Source organism: Lolium rigidum, chromosome 7, assembly GCF_022539505.1.
Source record: "Lolium rigidum isolate FL_2022 chromosome 7, APGP_CSIRO_Lrig_0.1, whole genome shotgun sequence".
Lineage (NCBI taxonomy): Eukaryota > Viridiplantae > Streptophyta > Magnoliopsida > Poales > Poaceae > Lolium > Lolium rigidum.
In genome coordinates, this window is record NC_061514.1 from 18,049,825 (window position 1) to 18,075,732 (window position 25,908).

At 42.6% G+C, this 25,908-nt stretch overlaps 1 pseudogene; it reads left to right on the top strand.

Moving 5' to 3' along the window:
• Positions 1-5,799: 5,799 nt before the first annotated feature.
• On the top strand, positions 5,800-23,015 carry LOC124670979 (annotated as a pseudogene).
• The last annotated feature ends 2,893 nt before the right edge of the window (positions 23,016-25,908 follow it).

The window sequence follows — 25,908 nt, forward strand, 5'->3', positions numbered from 1 at the left end:
TGTCCACACTGAAACTTCCACCATGAATCATGGCTTTAGTTAGCGGCCCAATGTTCTTCTCTAATAGTATGCATACTCAAACCATTTTATTGTGAAAACCGCCCTTACTTCAGACAAGACGAACATGCATAGCAACTCACATGATATTCAACAAAGGTAAAAGATTTGATGGCGTCCCCAGAAAACATGGTTACCGCTCAACAAGCAACTTACTAAGAAATAAGACACATAAGTACATATTCTTCACCACGATAGTTTTTAAGCTATTTTATCCCATGAGCTATATATTGCAAAGGTAAAGAATAGAAATTTTAAAGGTAGCACTCAAGTAATTTACTTTGGAATGGCGGAGAAATACCATGTGCTGGTAGGTATGGTGGACACAAATGGAATGGTTATTGGCTCAAGGATTTGGATGCACGAGAAGAATTCCTCTCAATACAAGGCTAGGCTAGGAAGGTTGTTTGAAGCAAACTCAAGTATAAAAGGTGCAGCAAAGCTCACATATGAACATATTGTAACTATTATAAGACTTTACATTGTCTCCTTGTTGTTCAAACACCTCAACCAGAAAATATCTAGACTCTAGAGATCAATCATGCAAACCAAATTTTAACGAGGCTCTATGTAGTTATTCATTAATGAGTACAAGGTACATGATGCAAGAGCTTAAACAAGATCTATATGAGCACAACAATTGCCAAGTATCACATTATTTAAGACATTAAACCATTTACCACATGCGGCATTTTCCGTTTCCAACCATATAACAATGAATGAAGTAGTTCAAATTTCGCAATGAACATTAAAGATAAAGCTAAGAACATATGTGTTCATACGAAACTGCGGAGCGTGTCTCTCTCCCAAACAAAGAATGCTAGGATCCGATTTTATTCAAACAAAAACAAAAATAAAAACAAACAGACGCTCCAAGTAAAGCACATAAGATGTGACGGAATAAAAATATAGTTTCACTAGAGGAACCTCGATAAGTTGTCGATGAAGAAGGGATGCCTTGGGCATCCCCAAGCTTAGACGCTTGAGTCTTCTTAAAATATGCAGGGATGAACCACGGGGGCATCCCCAAGCTTTGACTTTTCACTCTTCTTGATCATATTGTATCATCCTCCTCTCTTGACCCTTGAAAACTTACTCCACACCAAACTCGAAACAAACTCATTAGAGGGTCAGTGCATAATTCATATATTCAGAGGTGACATAATCATTCTTAACACTTCTGGACATTGCACAAAGCTACTGAAAGTTAATGGAACAAAGAAATCCATCTAACATAGCAAAACAGGCAATGCGAAATAAAAGGCAGAATCTATCAAAACAGAACAGTTCGTAAAGACGAATTTTAAAGTGGCACCAGACTTGCTCAGATGAAAATGCCCAAATTTAATGAAAGTTGCGTACATATCTGAGGATCACGCACGTAAATTGGCAGATTTTTTTGATTTTTCATCAGGGACTACTGTCCAAATTCGTGACAGCAAGAAATCTGTTCCTGCGCAGCAATCCAAATCTAGTATTGGCTTTACTATCAAAGACTTTATTTGACACAACAATGCAATAAAATAAAGATAAGGAGAGGTTGCTACAGTAGTAAACAACTTCCAAGACTCAAATATAAAATAAAGTGCAGAAGTAAAATAATGGGTTGTCTCCCATAAGCGCTTTTCTTTAACGCCTTTCAGCTAGGCACAGAAAGTGTGTATCAAGTGTTATCAAGAGATGAAGCATCGACATTACCTCGGGCTTTATGCATACCCTTCTTATTCTTTTTCTTACTCTTTGGTTTAGGGAACACATGTCTACCTCCCGGTGTAGAGGTGAATTTTAGGGTGCCTTCTCCCACATCTATGACTGCTCCCAATAGTTTCAGCAGGGATCTTCCGAGTGTGATTTGTCCTGTTCCTACACATTCAATAACAAGATAATCAGTGGATATTGTTCTTCCACGAATGGTTGTATGCACACCCTCGGCTATTCCCTTAGGAATTATAACAGAGTTATCAATAAGAGTTATTCCTTCTCCCCCTTCAACGAGTCCCCAAAGTGTCAAAGATTCATAAATACTCTTAGGCATGAGGCAAAATTCAGACATAATATCACAGTTGGCATGAAAAGTTTTACCACCAATAAAAAATTTAATAGTAGGGTCCCATATTGAAGGTTCAGAGTTCACCAAAACTTGATCAAGACGGTTACGAACATAACTATAATTTTTTTCCAAGCAAGATGCACTTGTCTCAAGAGTGTTTAATCTATTATAAATGCTAATAAGAGCTGAATCAAAGTTATTAGCTGAACTATGTGATGCAACCAATTTCTTTATGGCATTAAAAGCTTGATCACCGTCGCAATGAAGGAAATCTCCTCCCACTACAGCATCCAAGGCATATCTATAGCGAATCATAAGCCCAAAATAAAAGTTACTAAGGAGCAAACTTAGAGTCATTTGAGGTTCAGTTTTACGATAAGAATCAAAAATTCTGGACCAAGCATGTTTAAAACTCTCCTCATCCCCTTGTTTAAAAGTGAAGACTAATTCCTCAGGTGAAGAAGTAACAGGTGCAGAGCTAGACATGATAACAGAAGTAAAAAATGCAAGTAACTAATTTTTTTATGTTTTTAATATGGAGAACAAGACAATAAATAAAGTAAAACTAGCAACTAATTTTTTTGTGTTTTTATATAAGTGCAGCAAACAAAGTAGTAAATAAAATAAAGTAAAGCAAGACAAAAACAAAGTAAAGAGATTGGAAGTGGAGACTCCCCTTGCGGCGTGTCTTGATCTCCCCGGCAACGGCGCCAGAAAAAATGCTTGATGCGTGTAGTTGACACGTCCGTTGGGAACCCCAAGTGGAAGGTGTGATGCGCACAGTAGCAAGTTTTCCCTCAGAAAGAAACCAAGGTTTATCGAACCAGGAGGAGCCAAGAAGCACGTTGAAGGTTGATGGCGGAGGAGTGTAGTGCGGCGCAACACCAGGGATTCCGGCGCCAACGTGGAACCTGCATAACACAATCACAGAACTTTGCCCCAACGTAACAGCAAGGTTGTCAATCTCACCAGCTTGCTGTAAACAAAGGATTAGATGTATAGTGTGGAAGATGATGATTGTTTGTGAAGAACAGTAAAGAACAATTGCAGCAGTTTGTATTTCAGATGTAAAGAATAGGACCGGGGTCCACAGTTCACTAGTGGTGTCTCTCCCATAAGATAGCAGATGTTGGGTGAACAAATTACAGTTGGGCAATTGACAAATAAAGAATGCATAACAATGCACATACATATATCATGATGAGTACTATGAGATTTAATCAGGGCATTACGACAAAGTACATAGACCGCTATCCAGCATGCATCTATGCCTAAAAAGTCCACTTTCAGGTTATCATCCGAACCCATTCCAGTATTAAGTTGTAAACAACAGACAATTGCATTAAGTATGGTGCGTAATGTAATCAACACAAATATCCTTAGACAAAGCATCGATGTATTATCCCTAGTGGCAACAGCATATCCACAACCTTAGAACTTTCTGTCACTGTCCCAGATTTAGTGGAGGCATGAACCCACTATCGAGCATAAATACTCCCTCTTGGAGTCACAAGTATCAACTTGGCCAGAGCCTCTACTAGCAACGGAGAGCATGCAAGAACATAAATAACATATATGATAGATTGATAATCAACTTGACATAGTATTCAATATTCATCGGATCCCAACAAACACAACATGAAGGATTACAAATAGATGATCTTGATCATGATAGGCAGCTCACAAGATCTAACATGATAGCACAACGAGGAGAAGACGACCATCTAGCTACTGCTATGGACCCATAGTCCAGGGGTGAACTACTCACACATCGATCCGGAGAAGATCATGGCGATGAAAAGACCTCCGGGAGATGATTCCCCTCTCCGGCAGGGTGCCGGAGGCGATCTCCTGAATCCCCCGAGATGGGATTGGCGGCGGCGGCGTCTCTGGAAGGTTTTCCGTATCGTGGCTCTCGGTAATGGGGGTTTCGCGACGGAGGCTTTAAGTAGGCGGAAGGGCAGGTCAAGAGGCGTCACGAGGGGCCCACACAACAGGCCGGCGCGGCCAGGGCTTGGGCCGCGCCGCCTTGGTGTGTCACCACCTCGTGGCCCCACTTCGTTTCCTCTCCGGTCTTCTGGAAGCTTCGTGCAAAAATAGGACCCTGGGCGTTGATTTCGTCCAATTCCGAGAATATTTCCTTACTAGGATTTCTGAAACCAAAAACAGCAGAAAACAGCAACTGGCTCTTCGGCATCTCGTCAATAGGTTAGTGCCGGAAAATGCATAATAATGACATATAATGTGTATAAAACATGTGAGCATCATCATAAAAGTAGCATGGAACATAAGAAATTATAGATACGTTTGGGACGTATCAATTATTTCTTCATATTTTTCTTTGCAGATGCTAATAGTTGTAGATAGTTTCTAAGAAATTGCATTCTTTAGTCATGATGTTATGAATGTTTGCCAATTTTATTATTTTCAGTTAAAAATATTCAGTATTTCTGCAACTCCGTCGGGAAAGACAAATGACTATTGACTCCTATGGCTTCCATTTTGTAGAAAAGTCTCTCCTTTTAATTGTAATTAATGCTAGAAATAATAATTTAGCCATTTGATTGTTGTTTAGGAGATTATGTTAGCTCGATCATTTGTATGTTTTCTGTATGTTCACTTCCCATGTAATTAATATGCATTACGATGACTTTGTTTCATTGTCTTCTTATCTTTGCCGAACAAGTAAGTTTCACTAGGTTATCAATGCATAAAACATTTAATTTATGGATTTGCAAATTTAATTCTTCTATTTAGGAAGTTAATATCAAACGAAAATATCAATTCTGTTAGAAATAGCTAGACACAATAAGATGTTGCTACCGCATTTTAAGCGGCCAGGTGTGCTAGTTTGAGCAACAATGATATGGGTAAATTTTTCATGACAAGTGAGTGTCTAATATCCAAAGTTAATGTTGTTAGTGGACTCTAAATTTTTCGTTGGAGAAATTATAACATGGTCCCAGCTTATTTTAGCCGTTTGTTACTTTTGATCCAACACAGAGGATCAAAACTATGAACGTTCCAGATTGATTTAATACTCCTGCTTCGTAGCTACGACGTGAGTTGGAGAACCTTAAAACAACTCTTTTCATTGTTCGTTTTACCGTTGTGTGAAGCCCGCCTTCGCCTCTAAAAATTTATTATAAAGCCGTGGTACTTCTCCCGGTAGCGATCAACTAAAGATGTGTCGAAGAAAAACTGCAAAAACCTTGTTTACTAGCACTAATGTCTCATGCTCTTCGCATTAGTACTTTAGCAGTGTCTTTGGCCCCAATGCACATGGAAAAAGAAAAAAAGCAACAGCCAATGGACTCTGGTGGAATCATCGCTTCGATCTTCCCGCGCTTTGGTGGTCCAAGATAACACATGTATAATGTATTCAGTCAAATCTGTCGCTTACTTCCTTTCCACGTGGACATGTATATCTTGGTTGGATTGAGCTTTAGTGACTTTACCAGCCCATAAAATCACTAACTTTGAGTCACTTACAAGTGGAGCCAGGTGGGATGCAGATAATGAAGGATCTCACTTGGATCCACTTGTAAGTAACTCATGGCAAAGTCACTGAAGCTCAATCCATCTTTGTTGCATGCTCCCAATTTGCAAAGCATCATGCATGACGCACCGTTTTGAACACTACATAAACAAATGCAGTTCCCTCTCACTTGATCCACCAAGGCAAGCACAAGCTAAAAACAAAGACGATCAACCTTGATACACAAATATCTAGCAGGAGACCATGGCCGCAGGAGATGACCTGAAGCTGATCGGAGTATGGGCAAGTCCATTTGTCGTCAGGGTGAAGCTTGCACTGAGGTTCAAGGGCCTGAGCTACGAGAATGTCGAGGTGGACCTCACCAGCAAGAGTGAGCTCCTCCTCAGCTCCAACCCGGTGCATAAGAAGGTGCCGGTGCTCCTTCACAAAGAGATGCCCATCTGTGAGTCCATGGTAATCGTGCAGTACATCGACGAGGCATTCGCCGGCACCAGTCCCTCCTTGTTTTCCTCCGATCCCCATGAACGTGCCGTTGCCCGCTTCTGGGCCGCCTACATCGACGACAAGGTTCCGTAGGGCTCTTTGTTTCTTTCTAACGCTGCACTGAAATTTACTGTTTAGGCGTTTGTGATCGTTTTTACTGATCTCTGAAGCGTTTGTGCAGCTTGTCGCCTCATGCATACAGTCGTTCAGGGGCAAAACAGACGAGGATAAGTCCGAGGGGACTAAGCAGATGTTTGCTGCACTGGAGAATTTGGAGGCAGCGCTGAGAGCATCTTCAGTCGCGTCCTCCAAACCGTCCTACAAAACGCGCCGGATTGAGCGTTTGGGGGACATGTTTCGTTCATGTCGTGTTTGTGGGACGTCGCTCCCCATCTCCTAAACAAAATTTTGGAAAGTTTAAACTTAAGCGAGATTCGATTAGATTCGTCCAAACTTACATAGATTCGAACGAAATTTGACTAAATTTAAACTAAACCTAATCTAGAAGTACTTGCGGCGGCCGGAGACGTCGTAGTACTGCTGGAAGTTGTACATGTCGCTGGTGACGACCTCCTTCTTGACGCGCTCGTCGACGGACTCGTCCTTCACCAAGCCGCTTGGTCCTGCCTCGCCGTCGTCGGTGAGGTCCACGAGCGGCTTGCCGAAGTCGCGGATGGACATGGCGATCGCCATCTCGACGTCGCCTTTCCAGGCGTCCTTGTCGTTGAGCGACGCCAAGAACGCCGCCCGCAGTCCTGGGCAGTCCTCGGGGTCGTCGCTGCTGGCGATGAGCCGCTGCTGCCGCTCGTACTCCGCCAGCAGCGCCGCCTGCGCCGCTTCCTCCGGCTCCTCCTTCACCTCCGGCTTCGGGATGAGGAGGGCGCCGCCGCGCCTCTCTTGCTGCCGCCACGCCTCGTGTTGACGGGCGTCGCCGGCTCCTCCTTCACCTCGCGTTTGGGGAGACTGTAGGGCGCCGAGCGGTACGACGAGGACGGCATCGATCGGGCCGGTCCTGAGGAAGAAGAGTTTGAGGAGGACGAGTACATCGTCCTCCTCGGCTGCCATTGCGGTGGTCCTCCTCGAGGAGACGGTGGCGGTGATGACGGCGTCTCCAACCTTGGAGCGCCGTTGCGGATGCCGCGGATGACGTTCTCGAGGGTGCGCCCCGGAAAGCCCCAGAACAGGGCGCGGCCATCCTTGTTCCAGCTGTTAGGCCCGCCAACGAGCCCCTGGTTGCTGTGCATCTCGACGTCGTCCTTCGCCTTGAAGTACGTCTTCCACCAGTCGTCGTTGTTGTTGGCCGCCCATGTCGGATCCAACCGCTCCTCGGCGCTGAGTTGAGCCCGCCGGGCCTTGATGCCGTCCCTCCATTGGTCCGTGCCCGGTTTCGGCGGCGGCGGGACGCCAATGCCGTTCACGGCCATCTTCCAGCCGCCGCTGCTTGGCAGCCGCATGTCCGGCGGGACTGGATATCGGGCGTGGTACAGCGCCCACGCCTCCGCCACGGTTAGGCTGCCGCGGCCAAAGCCGTTCGCCGCGGCGATCTTGCGGGAGGACGAGCCCGACATTTTTGGAGCGGCGAGGAGAATATCTGGGAGGGGGGAGGCGGCGGCGACGAGAAGGTTTGGGAGCGGTGAGAAATTTGGGGACGAACTGCAGGGCGTCTTAATGTACAGCGGCGGCAGCAGGTGGTTGCACGCAATAACGCCGACGCGGATAGCCACGCGGCCATGCACGATGAGACGCGTCCCTGCGTCGCCTGGGAAAACAGGGACGTCATTAACGTCGCTTGACCAAAGGTAGGCGACGGGGTTTTAGGCTTATGAGCCGTTGACGCGTCGGGCCCGCATCACTTCGCGTCGCTTTTCGTTGTGTCTGGCGTGCCCGGTGCGTCCCATGTGGGACGGGGACGGGCTCGGGGTGCCGGACACCGTATGGCGCGCCAGACAAAATTGGGTTTTGGAGGACGCGGCTGAAACAGTTTTTTGGTCCGGCGCGTGATACGTCTCAAACGTATCTATAATTTCTTATGTTTCATGCTACTTTTATGATGATACTCACATGTTTTATACACACTTTATGTCATTATTATGCATTTTCCGGCACTAACCTATTGACGAGATGCCGAAGAGCCGATTGCTTGTTTTCTGCTGTTTTTGGTTTCAGAAATCCTACAAAGGAAATATTCTCGGAATTGGACGAAATCAACGCCCAGGGTCTTATTTTTCCATGAAGCTTCCAGAAGACCGAAAGGGTTACGAAGTGGGGCGACGAGGCGCCGCCACCATAGGGCCGCGCGGCTAGAGGGGGGCCCGCACCGCCCTATGGGGTGGGCCCCTCGTCAGCCCTCCGACTCCGCCCTTCCGCCTACTTAAAGCCTTCGTCGCGAAAACCCCAGTACCGAGAGCCACGATACGGAAAACCTTCCAGAGACGCCGCCGCCGCCAATCCCATCTCGGGGGATTCAGGAGATCACCTCCGGCACCCTGCCGGAGAGGGGAATCATCACCAGAGGACTCTACATCATCATGCCCGCCTCCGGATTGATGCGTGAGTAGTTCATCCTTGGACTATGGATCCATAGCAGTAGCTAGATGGTTGTCTTCTCATCTTGTTCTATCATATTTAGATCTTGTGAGCTGCCTATCATGATCAAGATCATCTATTTGTAATGCTACATGTTGTGTTTGTTTGGATCCGATGAATATGGAATACTATGTCAAGTTAATTATCAACCTATCATATATGTGTTGTTTATGTTCTTGCATGCTCTCCGTTGCTAGTAGAGGCTCTGGCCAAGTTGATACTTGTAACTCCAAGAGGGAGTATTTATGCTCGATAGTGGGTTCATGCCTCCATTGAATCCGGACAGGTGACGGAAAGTTCTAAGGTTGTGGATGTGTTGTTGCCACTAGGGATAAAACATCAATGCTTTGTCTAAGGATATTTGTGTTGATTACATTACGCACCATACTTAATGCAATTGTCTGTTGTTTGCAACTTAATACTGGAAGGGGTTCGGATGATAACCTGAAGGTGGACTTTTTAGGCATAGATGCATGCTGGATAGCGGTCTATGTACTTTGTCGTAATGCCCTGATTAAATCTCATAGTAGTCATCGTGATATGTATGTGCATTGTTATGCCTTTTTTATTTGTCAATTTCCCAACTGTAATTTGTTCACCCAACATGCTATTTATCTTATGGGAGAGACACCACTAGTGAACTATGGACCCCGGTCCATTCTTTACATCTGAAATACAATCTACTACAAACTTTGTTCTTTACTGTTCTTCGCAAAAAAACATCATCTTCCACACTATACATCTAATCCTTTGTTTACAGCAAGCCGGTGAGATTGACAACCTCACTGTTACGTTGGGGCAAAGTACTTTGATTGTGTTGTGCAGGTTCCACGTTGGCGCCGGAATCCCTGGTGTTGCGCCGCACTACACTCCGTCACCAACGACCTTCACGTGATCCTTGACTCCTACTGGTTCGATAAACCTTGGTTTCTTAGTGAGGGAAACTTGCTGCTGTACGCATCACACCTTCCACTTGGGGTTCCCAATGGGCGTGTGCTTTACGCGTCATCAAGCTAAATTTCTGGCGCCGTTGCCGGGGAGATCAAGACACGCTCGCAGGGGAGTCTCCCACATCCAATCTCTTTACTTTGTTTTTGTCTTGCTTTACTTTATTTTATTTACTGCTTTGTTTGCTTTTTATATCAAAAATACAAAAAAATTAGTTGCTAGATTTACTTTATTTACTGTCTTGTTCTCTATATTAAAAACACACAAAAATTAGTTACTTGCGTTTACTTTATTTAGTTTGCTTTATTTACTACTGCTAAAATGAATACCCCTGAGAATACTAAGTTGTGTGACTTCACTAGCACAAATAATAATGATTTCCTATGCACACCTATTGCTCCACCTCGCTACTACAGCAGATTTTTTTGAAATTAAACCTGCTTTACTAAATCTTGTTATGAGAGAGCAATTTTCTGGTGTTAGTTTTGATGATGCTGCTGCCCATCTTAATAATTTTGTTGAACTTTGTGAAATGCAAAAGTATAAGGATGTAGATGGTGACATTATAAAATTAAAATTGTTTCCTTTCTCCTTAAGAGGAAGAGCTAAATATTGGTTGCTATCTTTGCCTAAGAATAGTATTGATTCGTGGACTAAATGTAAAGATGCTTTCATTGGTAGATATTATCCTCCCGCTAAAATTATATCTTTGAGAAGTAGCATAATGTATTTTAAGCAATTAGATAATGAACATGTTGCTCAAGCATGGGAGAGAATGAAATCTTTGGTAAAGAATTGCCCTACCCATGGACTAACTACTTGGATGATCATCCAAACCTTTTATGCAGAACTGAATTTTTCTTCGCGGAACCTATTGGATTCAGCTGCTGGAGGTACCTTTATGTCCATCACTTTGGGGCGGAAACAAAGCTTCTTGATGATATGATGATAAATTACTCTGAATGGCACACGGAAAGAGCTCCACAAGGTAAGAAGGTAAATTCTGTTGAAGAAACCTCCTCCTTGAGTGATAAGATTGATGCTATAATGTCTATGATTGTGAATGGTAGATCTAATGTTGATCCTAATAATGTTCCTTTAGCTTCATTGGTTGCTCAAGAAGAGCATATTGATGTGAACTTCATTAAAAGTAATAATTTCAACTACAATGCTTATAGGAATAATTTTGATAACAACTATAGGCCATATCCTTCTACTAATGGTAATGGTTATGGTAATTTGATGTCTACGCACGCTTTTATTCCTGTAGACAGTGTTGGGCCTCCAAGAGCAGAGGTTTGTAGAACAGCAGCAAGTTTCCCTTAAGTGAATCACCCAAGGTTTATCGAACTCAGGGAGGAAGAGGTCAAAGATATTCCTCTCAAGCAACCACTGCAATCACGATACAAGAAGTCTCTTGTGTCCCCAACACACCTAATACACTTGTCAGATGTATAGGTGCACTAGTTCGGCGAAGATATAGTAAAACACAGGTGGTATAGATGGTGGTAATATTGCAGGAAGTAAAGATGCAGTAAACGGACATGTAGTAGAATAGTAAATAAACGGTGCCAGAAAATAGCTTGCTGGCGTGGGAGGCAATTCTCTGTGGTGTAACTTTTCTATTCGGAAACAAGGCCTACGGATCATACTTTCACTAGTGGACACTCTCAACATTGCAATCATAAAGGAATATAAATAAGCACTTCACTATGCGATTCTGAATTACTCTTTGGCAAGATAACGAACACTAATTCATCATGTAGGCAAACCTTAAAGATATATTCCCAAGTACTAATAAACAGCCCACGCTGTCACTATGAGCATTCATAGGAGGTACTAACACACCACAATTTCATAGAGACATCCAACTCAAATCATAACTCAGTGAATAAGTATTCTGTGAAATATAGCCTAAGAGACCCACAAGGTGCACACACTGTCACCTTCACACACGTGGGACAAGGAGTCTCCGGAGATCACATAAGTAAAATCCACTTGAATAGCATAACGACATCTAGATTACAAAGCTCATCATATGGATCTCAATCATGCAAAGCAACTCATGAGATCATTGTATTGAAGTACATGGGAGAGAGATTAACCACATAGCTACCGGTACAGCCCTTAGCCTCGGGGGAGAATTACTCCCTCCTCATCATGGAGACAGCGATGGCGGTGAAGATGGCGGTGGTGTCGATGGAGATGCCTTCCGGGGGCAATTCCCCGTCCCGGCGGCGTGCCGGAACAGAGACTTCTGTCCCCCGAATCTTGGCTTCGCGGTGGTGGCGGCTTTGGAACTTTTCTCGTATCGTGGCTTATTCCCTTTAGGGTTTTCGCGACGGAGACCTTAAGTAGGCGGAAGGGCAGCCTCGGAGGGGCCCTGGTGGGGCCACACAATAGGGGGGCGCGCCCCACCCCTTGGCCGCGCCGCCCTGGCGTGTGGGGCCCCCTGGCTCCCCTCTGGTCTCTCTCCGGTGTTCTGGAAGCTTCCGGGAAAAATAAGGTTCTGGGCGTTGATTTCATCCAATTCCGAGAATATTTCCTTACTAGGATTTCTGAAACCAAAAACAACAGAAAACAGGAAGTGGCACTTCGGCATTTCGTTAATAGGTTATTTCCGGAAAATGCATCAAAACGATATAAAGTGTGTATAAAACATGTGAGTATCATCATAAAAGTAGCATGGAACATAAGAAATTATAGATACGTTTGAGACGTATCAAGCATCCCCAAGCTTAGTTCCTACTCGCCCTCGAGTAGGTAAACGATAACAAAGATAATTTCTGAAGTGACATGCTATCATAATCTTGTTCAATACTATTGTAAAGCATATGAGATGAATGCAGCGATTCGAAGCAATGGTGAAGACAATGAGTAAACAACTGAATCATATAGCAAAGACTTTTCATGAATAATACTTTCAAGACAATCATCAATAAGACTTGCATAAGAGTGACTCATAAAGCAATAAATTCAAAGTAAAGGCATTGAAGCAACACAAAGGAAGATATAAGTTTCAGCAGTTGCTTTCAACTTCAACATATATATCTCATGGATAATTGTCAACACAAAGTAATATAATAAGTGCAATAGGTAAACATGTAAGAATCAATGCACACAGTTCACACAAGTGTTTGCTTCTAAGATAGAAAGAAGTAGGTAAACTGACTCAACATAAAGTAAAAGATAGGCCCTTCGCAGAGGGGAGCATGGATTACTATATTTGTGCTAGAGCTTTTCATTTTGAAAACAAGAAACAATTTTGTCAACGTTAGTAATAAAGCATATGTATTATGTATAAGATATCCTATAAGTTGCAAGCCTCATGCATAGTTTACCAATAGTGCTCGCACCTTGTCCTAATTAGCTTGGATTTACATGGATTATCGTTGCATAACATATGTTTCAACCAAGTGTCACAAAGGGGTACCTCTATGCCGCCTGTACAAAGGTCTAAGGAGAAAGCTCGCATTGGATTTCTCGCTTTTGATTATTCTCAACTTAGACATCCATACCGGGACAACATAGACAACAGATAATGGACTCCTCTTTAATGCATAAGAATTCAACAACAGATAATATTCTCATAAGAGATTGAGGATTAATTGTCCAAACTGAAACTTCCACCATGAATCGTGGCTTTATTTAGCGGCTCAATGTTCTTCTCTAACAATATGCATACTCAAACCATTTGATCATGAAAATCGCCTTTACTTCAGACAAGACGAACATGCATAGCAACTCACATGATATTCAACAAAGGTAAAAGTTGATGGCGTCCCCAGAAACATGGTTACCGCTCAACAAGCAACTTATTAAGAAATAAGATACATAGCTACAAATTCTTCACCACAATAGTTTTTAAGGCTATTTTTCCCATGAGCTATATATTGCAAAGACGAAGAATGGGATTTTAAAGGTAGCACGCAAGCAATTTACTTTGGAATGGCAGAAAAATACCATGTAGTAGGTAGGTATGGTGGACACAAATGGCATGGTTTTTGGCTCAAGGATTTGGGTGCACGAGAAGAATTCCTCTCAATACAAGGCTAGGCTAGCAAGGTTGTTTGAAGCAAACTCAAGTATAAAACGGTGCAACAAAGCTTACATATGAACATATTGTAAGTATTATAAGACTTTACATCGTCTCCTTGTTGTTCAAACACCTTAACCAGAAAATATCTAGACTCTAGAGAAACTAATCATGCAAACCAAATTTTAACAAGCTCTATGTAGTTCTTCATTAATGGGTGCAAGGTACATGATGCAAGAGCTTAAACATGATCTATTTGAGCACAACAATTGCCAAGTATCAAATTATTCAAGACATTATACCATTTACCACATGCAGCATTTTCTGTTTCCAACCATATAACAATGAACGGAGCAGTTTCAACCTTCGCCATGAATATTAAAAGTAAAACTAAGAACACCAGTGTTCATATGAACGAGCGGAGCGTGTCTCTCTCCCACACAAGCATGAATTTATTCAGAGAATGAAAATAACAAAACGAAAATAAAAGCACACAGACACTCCAAGTAAAGTACATAAGATGTGACGGAATAAAAATATAGTTTCACTAGAGGTGACCTGATAAGTTGTCGATGAAGAAGGGGATGCCTTGGGCATCCCCAAGCTTAGATGCTTGAGTCTTCTTGAAATATGCAGGGATGAACCACGGGGGCATCCCCAAGCTTAGACTTTTCACTCTTCTTGATCATATTGTATCATCCTCCTCTCTTGACCCTTGAAAAATTCCTCCACACCAAACTCAAAACAAACTCATTAGAGGGTTAGTGCATAATCAAAAATTCACATGTTCAGAGGTGACACAATCATTCTTAACACTTCTGGACATTTCCCAAAGCTACTGAAAGTTAATGGAACAAAGAAATCCATCCAACATAGCAAAACAGGCGATGCGAAATAAAAGGCAGAATCTGTCAAAACACAACAGTCCGTAAAGACGAATTTTTTAGAGGCACTTAACTTGCTCAGATGAAAATTCTTAACTTTAATGAAAGTTGCGTACATATCTGAGGATCACGCACGTAAATTGGCAGAATTTTCTAAATTTTTTACAGCAGGGGCGGCTCAATTTCGTGACAGCAAGAAATCTGTTCCTGTGCAGTAATCCAAATCTAGTATTTACTTTACTATGAAAGACTTTACTTGGCACAACAATGCAAATAAAATAAAGATAAGAAGAGGTTGCTATAGTAGTAACAACTTCCAAGACTCAAATATAAAACAAAAGTGCTGTAGTAAAATAAAAACATGGGTTATCTCCCAAGAAGTGCTTTCTTTATAGCCATTAAGATGGGCTCAGTAATTTTAATGATGCACTCCCAAGAAATAAAAGTTGAAGCAAAAGAGAGCATCAAAAAGCAAATTCAAAACACATTTAAGTCTAACCCACTTCCTATGCATAGGAATCTTGTACACAAATAAATTCGTGAGGAGCAAAGTGACAAGCATAGGAAGATAAAACAAGTGTAACTTCAAAAATTTCAGCATATAGAGAGGTGTTTTAGTAACATGAAAATTTCTACAACCATATTGTTCTCTCTCGTAAAGATTTTCAGTAGCATCATGAACAAACACAACAATATAACTATCAAATGAAACATTCTTATCATGAGTCTCATGCATAAAATAATTACTACTCCCAACATAAGCATAGTCATTCTTATTAATTGTAGTGGGAGCAAATTCAACGAAGTAGCTATCATTATTATTCTCATCAAGTGTAGGAGGCATAGTATAATCATAATAAAATTTATCCTCCATAGTAGGCGGCACCAAAATACCACTATTATTATAATTATCATAAATAGGAGGCAAAGTATCATCAAAGTATAGTTTCTCCTCAATGCTTGGGGGACAAAAAATATCATGCTCATCAAAACCAGCTTCCCCAAGCTTAGAATTTTCTATATCATTATCAACAATGGTGTTCAAAGCGTTTTTACTAATATTACTACTAGCATGCAAATAAGGTTCCATAGGTTTTTTAATTTTCGCATCAAACAATCCATGTCTTAACTCAGGAAATAGTTTAAAAAGCTCACAGTTGTTTTCCATTATGCCTAACTAGTGATAAACAAGAAACAAAAAGATGCAATTGCAGGATCTAAAGGAAATAGCTTCGAGCACTCACACACCGGCAACAGTGCTAGGAAATAGCTTAGTAGTCGGAGGATGTGAATACCTTTTACCTTACCTCCCCGGCAACGGCGCCGTGAAAATAGCTTGATCTCTACGCACGCTTCTATTCCTGTAGACAGTGTTGGGCCTCCAAGAGCAGAGGTTTGTAGAACAGCAGCAAGTTTCCCTTAAGTGAATCACCCAAGGTTTATCGAACTTAGGGAGGAAGAGGTCAAAGATATTCCTCTCAAGCAACCCTCAATCACGATACAAGAAGTCTCTTGTGTCCCCAACACACCTAATACACTTGTCAGATGTATAGGTGCACTAGTTCGGCGAAGAGATAGTAAAACACAGGTGGTATAGATGGTGGTAATATTGCAGAAAGTAAAGATGCAGTAAACGAACATGTAGTAGAATAGTAAATAAACGGTGCCAGAAAATAGCTTGCTGGCGTGGGAGGCAATTCTCTGTGGTGTAACTTTTCTATTCGGAAACAAGGCCTAGGGATCATACTTTCACTAGTGGACACTCTCAACATTGCAATCATAAAGGAATATAAATAAGCACTTCACTATGAGATTCTGAATTACTCTTTGGCAAGATAACGAACACTAATTCATCATGTAGGCAAACCTTAAAGATGTATTCCCAAGTACTAATAAACACCCCACGCTGTTACTGTGAGCATTCATAGGAGGTACTAACACAACAAATTTCATAGAGACATCCAACTCAAATCATAACTCAGTGAATAAGTATTCTGTGAAATATAGCCTAAGAGACCCACACGGTGCACACACTGTCACCTTTACACACGTGGGACAAGGAGTCTCCGGAGATCACATAAGTAAAATCCACTTGAATAGCATAACGACATCTAGATTACAAAGCTCATCATATGGATCTCAATCATGCAAAGCAACTCATGAGATCATTGTATTGAAGTACATGGGAGAGAGATTAACCACATAGCTACCGGTACAGCCCTTAGCCTCGGGGAGATTTACTCCCTCCTCATCATGGAGACAGCGATGGCGGTGAAGATGGCGGTGGTGTCGATGGAGATGCCTTCCGGGGGCAATTCCCCGTCCCGGCGGCGTGCCGGAACAGAGACTTCTGTCCCCCGAATCTTGGCTTCGTGATGGCGGCGGCTCTGGAACTTTTCTCGTATCGTGGCTTATTCCCTTTAGGGTTTTCGCGACAGAGACCTTAAGTAGGCGGAAGGGCAGCCTCGGAGGGGCCCTGGTGGGGCCACACAATAGGGGGGCGCGCCCCACCCCTTGGTCGCGCCGCCCTGGCGTGTGGGGCCCCTGGCTCCCCTCTGGTCTCTCTCCGGTGTTCTGGAAGCTTCCGGGAAAAATAAGGTTCTGGGCGTTGATTTCCTCCAATTCCGAGAATATTTCCTTACTAGGATTTCTGAAACCAAAAATAGCAGAAAACAGGAACTGGCACTTCGGCATCTCGTTAGTAGTTTAGTTCCGGAAAATGCATCAAAACGATATAAAGTGTGTATAAAACATGTGAGTATCATCATAAAAGTAGCATGGAACATAAGAAATTATAGATACGTTTGAGACGTATCATAATTCTTATGGTAATTCTTACAACAATACTAGGAGTGTACCCCCTGGTCTTGAAGCCATGCTTAAAGAATTTATTAGTACACAAACTGCTTTTAACAAATCTGTTGAAGAAAAGCTTGATAAAATTGATATTCTTGCTTCTAAGGTTGATAGTCTTGCCTCTCGATGTTGATCTTTTAAAATTGAAAGTTATGCCTAATGAAGATAAAGATATTAAGTCATTTGCTACAGCAAACGCCATCCAAGTTCGAATTAATGAGAATATTAGATTGATGGCTGAATTGCATGCTAGGTAGGAAAGAGAAGAAAACAAAAAACTAGCTAAAGAGAATAATGTAGCTAAAGTTTGGACTATTACCACCACTAGTAATGTTAATGCTTAACATGTTGCTAAACCTCCTACTATCAATGATAAAATAATTGGTGTTGGCAATGTTTCTACTCCTAGTGCAAAGCGTGCAAAATTGCCTGAAAATGCTAAAACTGCTGAAATTTTTCAAAATATTGGGGACAATGATTCCATTGCTGTAGATCATAATGGTTTAGATTTTGATGATTGTCATATCTCTGAAGTTATAAAGTTCTTACAAAAACTTGCTAAAAGTCCCAATGCTAGTGCTATAAATTTGGCCTTTACAAAACATATTACAAATGCTCTCATAAAAGCTAGAGAGGAGAAACTAAAACTTGAAACTTCTATTCCTAGGAAGTTAGAAGATGGTTGGGAGCCCATCATTAAGATGAGGGTCAATGATTTTTATTGTAATGCTTTATGTGATCTTGGTGCAAGTATTTCTGTTATACCTAAGAAAATCTATGATATGCTTGACTTGCCACCATTGAAAAATTGTTATTTGGATGTTAATCTTGCTGATCATGCTATAAAGAAACCTTTGGGGAGGATTGATAATGTTCGCATTATGGTTAAGAATAACCTTGTCCCCGTCGATTTTGTTGTCTTGGATATTGAATGCAATGCATCTTGTCCCATTATATTGGGAAGACCTTTTCTTCGAACTGTTGGTGCTATCATTGATATGAAGGAAGGTAATATTAAATATCAATTTCCTCTCAAGAAAGGTATGGAACACTTCCCTAGAAAGAGAATGAAGTTACCTTATGATTCTATTATTAGAACAAATTATGATGTTGATGTTTCATCTCTTGATAATACTTGATTCACACTTTCTGCGCCTAGCTGAAAGCCGTTAAAGAAAAGCGCTTATGGGAGACAACCCATTATTTTACTTCTGCACTTTTGTTTTATATTTGAGTCTTGGAAGTTGTTAATACTGTAGCAACCTCTCCTTATCTTTATTTTATTGCATTGTTGTGCCAAGTAAAGTCTTTGATAGTAAAGTCAATACTAGATTTGGATTACTGCGCAGAAACAGATTTCTTCCTGTCACGAAATTGAGCAGCCCCTTCTGTAGGAAATTTAGAAAAATCTGCCAATTTACGTGCGTGATCCTCATATATGTACGCAACTTTCATTCAATTTGAGCATTTTCATCTGAGCAAGTCAAGTTCCTCATAAAAATTCGTCTTTACGGACTGTTCTGTTTTGACAGATTCTGCCTTTTATTTCGCATTGCCTGTTTTGCTATGTTTGATGGATTTGTTTGCTCCATTAACTTTCAGTAGCTTTGTGCAATGTCCAGAAGTGTTAAGAATGATTATGTCACCTCTGAATATATGAATTTTCAATTATGCACTAACCCTCTAATGAGTTTGTTTTGAGTTTGGTGTGGAGGAAGTTTTCAAGGGTCAAGAGAGGAGGATGATACAATATGATCAAGAAGAGTGAAAAGTCTAAGATTGGGGATGCCCCCGTGGTTCATCCCTGCATATTTTAAGAAGACTCAAGCATCTAAGCTTGGGGATGCCCAAGGCATCCCTTCTTCATCGACAACTTATCAAGTCACCTCTAGTGAAACTATATTTTTATTCCGTCACATTTTATGTGCTTTACTTGGAGCGTCTGTATGTTTTTGTTTTTGTTTTTGTTTGAATAAAATCGGATCCTAGCATTCCTTGTTTGGGAGAGAGACACGCTCCGCTGTTAAATATGAACACATATGTTCTTAGTTATACTTTTAATGTTCATGGCGAAGGTTGAAACTGCTTCGTTCATTGTTATATGGTTGGAAACAGAAAATGCCTCATGTGGTAAATGGTATAATGTCTTGAATAATTTGATACTTGGCAATTGTTGTGCTCATATAGATCATGTTTAAGCTCTTGCATCATGTACTTTGCACCTATTAATGAAGAACTACATAGAGCTTGTTAAAATTTGGTTTGCATGATTGGTTTCTCTAGAGTCTAGATATTTTCTGGTTAAGGTGTTTGAACAACAAGGAATACGATGTAAAGTCTTATAATACTTGAAATATGTTCTTATGTAAGTTTTGCTGTACCATTTTATACTTGAGTTTGCTTCAAACAACCTTGCTAGCCTAGCCTTGTATTGAGAGGAATTCTTCTCGTGCATCCAAATCCTTGAGCCAAAAACTATGCCATTTGTGTCCACCATACCTACCTACTACATGGTATTTCTCTGCCATTCCAAAGTAAATTACTTGAGTACTACCTTTAAAATTATATTCTTTGTCTTTGCAATATATAGCTCATGGGAAAAATAGCCTTAAAAACTATTGTGGTGAAGAATATGTAGCTATGTATCTTATTTCTTATAAGTTGCTTGTTGAGCGGTAACCATGTTTCTGGGGACGCCATCAACTATTACACCTTTGTTGAATATCATGTGAGTTGCTATGCATGTTCGTCTTGTCTCGAAGTAAGGGCGATTTTCATGATCAAATGGTTTGAGTATGCATATTGTTAGAGAAGAACATTGGGCCGCTAACTAAAGCCATGAATCATGGTGGAAGTTTCAGTTTGGACAATTAATCCTCAATCTCTTATGAGAGTATTATCTGTTGTTGAATGCTTATGCATTACAGATGAGTCCATTATCTGTTGTCTATGTTGTCCCGGTATGGATGTCTAAGTTGAGAATAATCAAAAACGAGAAATCAAATGTGATCTTTCTCCTTAGACCTTTGTACAGGCGGCATAGAGGTACCCCTTTGTGACACTTGGTTGAAACATATGTTATGCGATGATAATCCGTGTTAATCCAAGCTAATTAGGACAAGGTGCGAGCACTATTGGTAATCTATGCATGAGGCTTGCAACTTATAAGATGTATTATGCATAACACATATGATTTATTACTACCGTTGACAAAATTGTTTCTATGTTTCAAAATGAAAAGCTCTAGCACAAAAATAGTAATCCATGCTTCCTCTCGCGAAGGGCCTATCTTTTACTTTATTGTTGAGTCAGTTTACCTATTCTTTCTATCTTAGAAGCAAACACTTGTATCAACTGTTTGCATTGATTCTTACATCTTTACCTATTGCACTTGTTATATTACTTTGTGTTGACAATTATCCATGAGATAAACATGTTGAAGTTGAAAGCAACTGCTGAAACTTATATCTTCCTTTGTGTTGCTTCAAAGCTTTCTACTAAGAATTTATTGCTTTATGAGTTAACTCTTATGCAAGTCTTATTGATGCTTGTCTTGAAAGTACTATTCATGAAAAGTCTTTGCTATATGATTCAGTTGTTTACTCATTGTCTTTACCATTGCTTCGAATCGCTGCATTCCTTGTTATCGTTTACCAACTCGAGGGCGAGTAGGAACTAAGCTTGGGGATGCTTGATACGTCTCAAACGTATCTATAATTTCTTATGTTCCATGCTACTTTTATGATGATACTCACATGTTTTATACACACTTTATGTCATTATTATGCATTTTCCGGCACTAACCTATTGACGAGATGCCGAAGAGCCAGTTGTTGTTTTCTGCTGTTTTTGGTTTCAGAAATCCTACAAAGGAAATATTCTCGGAATTGGACGAAATCAACGCACAGGGTCTTATTTTTCCACGAAGCTTCCAGAAGACCGAAAGGGTTACGAAGTAGGGCGACGAGGCGCCGCCACCATAGGGCCGCGCGGCCAGAGGGGGCCCGCGCCGCCCTATGGGGTGGGCCCCTCGTCAGCCCTCCGACTCCGCCCTTCCGCCTACTTAAAGCCTTCGTCGCGAAAACCCCAGAACCGAGAGCCACGATACGGAAACCTTCCAGAGACGCCGCCGCCGCCAATCCCATCACGGGGATTCAGGAGATCACCTCCGGCACCCTGCCGGAGACGGGAGTCATCACCAGAGGACTCTACATCATCATGCCCGCCTCCGGATTGATGCGTGAGTAGTTCATCCTTGGACTATGGGTCCATAGCAGTAGCTAGATGGTTGTCTTCTCCTCTTGTTCTATCATATTTATATCTTGAGCTGCCTATCATGATCAATATCATCTATTTGTAATGCTACATGTTGTGTTTGTTGGGATCCGATGAATATGGAATACTATGTCAAGTTAATTATCAATCTATCATATATGTGTTGTTTATGTTCTTGCATGCTCTCCGTTGCTAGTAGAGGCTCTGGCCAAGTTGATACTTGTAACTCCAAGAGGGAGTATTTATGCTCGATAGTGGGTTCATGCCTCCATTGAATGCAGGACGAGTGACGTAAAGTTCTAAGGTTGTGGATGTGCTTGTTGCCACTAGGGATAAAACATCAATGCTTTGTCTAAGGATATTTGTGTTGATTACATTACGCACCATACTTAATGCAATTGTCTCGTTGTTTGCAACTTAATACTGGAAGGGGTTCGGATGATAACCTCGAAGGTGGACTTTTTAGGCATAGATGCATGCTGGATAGCGGTCTATGTACTTTGTCGTAATGCCCTGATTAAATCTCATAGTAGTCATCGTGATATGTATGTGCATTGTTATGCCTTCTTTATTTGTCAATTGCCCAACTCTAATTTGTTCACCTAACATGCTATTTATCTTATGGGAGAGACACCACTAGTGAACTGTGGACCCCGGTCCATTCTTTACATCTAAAATACAATCTACTGCAAACTCTGTTCTTTACTGTTCTTCGCAAACAAACATCATCTTCCACACTATACATCTAATCCTTTGTTTACAGCAAGCCGGTGAGATTGACAACCTCACTCTTACGTTGGGGCAAAGTACTTTGATTGTGTTGTGCAGGTTCCACGTTGGCGCCGGAATCTCTGGTGTTGCGCCGCACTACACTCCGTCACCAACGACCTTCACGTGATCCTTGACTCCTACTGGTTCGATAAACCTTGGTTTCTTACTGAGGGAAACTTGCTGCTGTACGCATCACACCTTCCACTTGGGGTTTCCGACGGGCGTGTGCTTTACGCGTCATCAGCGCGCCCCAAATTGATTTGGGGTACGCGACTGGAGATGCTCTGAAGGAGAGCTGCAATGGGGAGGGCTAGTTCGGAGGCGAGAGCGTCGGATTCGTTGATGTTTCGCTAGGGGGCTGCTCTCGTGGCTGAACGCTGCTGAGGTGATGTCGAGGACTGGGATCAAGATCTTTGACCCCATTAAGACTCCGCTCCTAGCGGCATGGACGGAGCGTTTCAGAGAGCTTGATGCACCAAGGCGGCCTTGCCGGACAATGACATGATGGTAGAGTTCGTCAGGAAGAGGCAGGCACAGGCGGCAGCAGTCATTGCATCTTCGAGGAACTAGTAAATTAAGTGGGTATGGGGAAGATGACTCATCAGTCACATCTATCTATCTATTATCTACTAAAAGCAAAATACGAATGTTTAAATAGAGACACCACGTTAATCCACATCATTCTAATTATTTTGATATTTAGATAGGGATTTTTATTTTCGTGCCCTCGGGTCCTTAGTTGTACTCAGTTTTCCCCAGCCCCTTAGTTTTTCCTCAGGTTTCCCCAAGCCTTTGTCTGAAACCCGCAAAAGGGGCTCGGACGGAAGAAATCCGTTTAAGAACGTTCCGTGCTGACGTGTGGGGCCGCGTTGTCTGTGGGGCCGCTTCGTGTAGGGTTGGTAGGAAGGGACCGCGTGGGACAGCACGAGACCGTGTTTGGTTGTACGTGAGAGCTGGGTTTCTCTCTCTCGGCCCAAATTGGCAATTTTAAGAGCAGTTTTTCCCCTCTTTCTCTCTCTGTCTTTTTCACCAAATTAGTATCAAATCTAGAGAAGCTTCTATTTCTGTCTTGCTTCAATTATTTATGTCTTTTGGCTCTCGTTTTTTGCCCAATATGGCAGCAAATCTAGAAGCTAGTATATCATAAATTCACAGCAGCATAATCAGAAAACTAAGTATAATACATAAACTGCATACAGCAACCAAAAGCAGCCAATAACGTTGTTAATGTTCACGAAAAACTAAGATGAAAAAATACAAGACGCTCATTCCTCATATATTTCTTGGTCGCTCCATTCTTGCATTATCCCAATGAAATATTCATTGAACTCCTTCCGTCTGCAGTGTGCGGCCAATACATCCTCCAAACTGTATGGCCTGTGTTCATTTCTCAGACCGTAGTTTCCTATTCTATCCACATATCGTGGCCACTCATCCCAGGCCTTTGTATCATGAAAGTACTCTCTGATAGAACCCAAATCCGCGTAGTAGATGCATCCAGGTCGAAGTGTCGGGTGCACTTTGGTGTCGATGGAGATACACCGGATATAATGCACGAAGAAGGCATGACTGCCAATGTTACTGACCTGATGGAGAGAGCGGCTCTGAGTCTCCACACGGTACACCAATGGTTGGTCCTCCAAAATCATGTTGTCCAACAACACAAGCAGCAGATCACCATCCGACTTCACAAGGTAGAACTTGTCATTTCCAAGTTCTGGAAATGAAATTAGTGTCTCCATCTTGACAGTGCTCGCGCGCTGCTGCAACTGTACATTGGTGCACACTAATCTTCCGGACTCAAAATTGTCCACACATATTGCATACAGTTCACAGTTTAACGGGGTAATGCAACGCAGACCATGGTTCTCGATCGAAAATCTTCCTTCTCCCCAATCTTCATATATATCCTTAGTTGGAGTGCTCTCATCGACCCAACCAATTTTGTTCGGGTAATGTGCGGAAACGAAGACCACAGTCGGGGATTTGATTACAGCATATGCGCCTCAAACATAGTGTCCGATGTCTTTGTGAGTGGGTTTAGAAGCTGTATCTTGTGCGGCGGGTTCTTCTGGGCAAGCTCGATAACGCCATGGAAAAAGACGACGAAGTAGTATCTAAAATATATTGATGAAGATTACATTCAGCACTAAGATTGAAAATAAGAATAGATTAACCCTATAGATATGGAGGAATTTGAACCTTGCACGAACTTCCGATAGATCTATGGTGACGTAGAAGGATGTGCCGAGTTGGAGGAAGGTGAACTCAGCGGCGCGTGGAAGGGTGTGGTCTACCATGATCCATTCGTGCAGGTGCACGTCGGGCTCAGGTAAACCTGAGCGCCAATTTCTACAGACTTGCCTCGTAGCAGAGTAGGTGTCCACGTACTCCTCATTCACCAGTAAGCATTCGCCGATCTTGTGAAGTGGTCCGTCAGCCATGAGAGAGGCCCAGTTCACGGAGGCGCCGCGCTTGGATGCGCCGCCCTCGGAGGCGACGGGCTCGGCGGCGACGGGCTCGGAGGCGACGAGCTCGGAGGCGACGGGACTGGAGGCGACGGGCTCGGGGGGCGATGGCCTCCGGTGCATTCTTCTTCTCCATCGCCGGAAGGGGAGCGCTCATACGGTGGTGTTGCGGTCAGAAACCCACCGGCGGGCAGCGACGGGCAACACCGTAGAGCCGGGAATCTCCCAGGACTGCGGCTGGCCCTGGTCCCTCCGAGCGACAGCCCGCAAAGCCTTCGGCACGCACGTCCGATGCTGATGCAAGGGCGTGCCACCTGACCTATACCTGGCCAGGAAGGTGTTGGATGATGCCTCGCTTAGTTTCCTGCATGGCATACACGTAAACGTTAAATACGAGCCTCGATCGGCTCTCAGGTTGTCCTGTGGATCGAGCCGATCCACCCATGATGCGTACGAGGTGTACGATCAGATGGTGGTCCTTCTTGATCAAGATGAAGCTAAAACGACCTACTACGATTTGGGGTTTTCACCGCATAATCGGAACATCCTACTCGTGATCGAGCTCGGCGGCCACGCACGGTGATCGTAAACCGACCCTAGACAAGGCCTAAAAACCAACACAAAGTTGATCCTCGGAACATCCTGTCTAGGGCTAGCAAACTACACCCTACGCGCCACCGGATCCTTCGACCCGTTTGTAAGGCCTAACAATGCAGATATTAAACTAATCCTTGAAGAACAAGGAGCAATCATAACGGATCGGATCTACTAGACAATGATCAAGCGGGTGCCGCCCTTACACCCAAGATAGGTGTAAGGGCGGCTAGATGCCTAAGGGTTGCACGACGATAGCATATGATATGATGAACAATGCTAACCCTAAAACATCTATGATAACTACGTTGCTCGCCATCAAAAAGGCTTCAGTACGAGCAACGCATGAACGACGAATAAACGTGTGCTGCCTAGATCGCAAGATGCGATCTAGGCAGCAT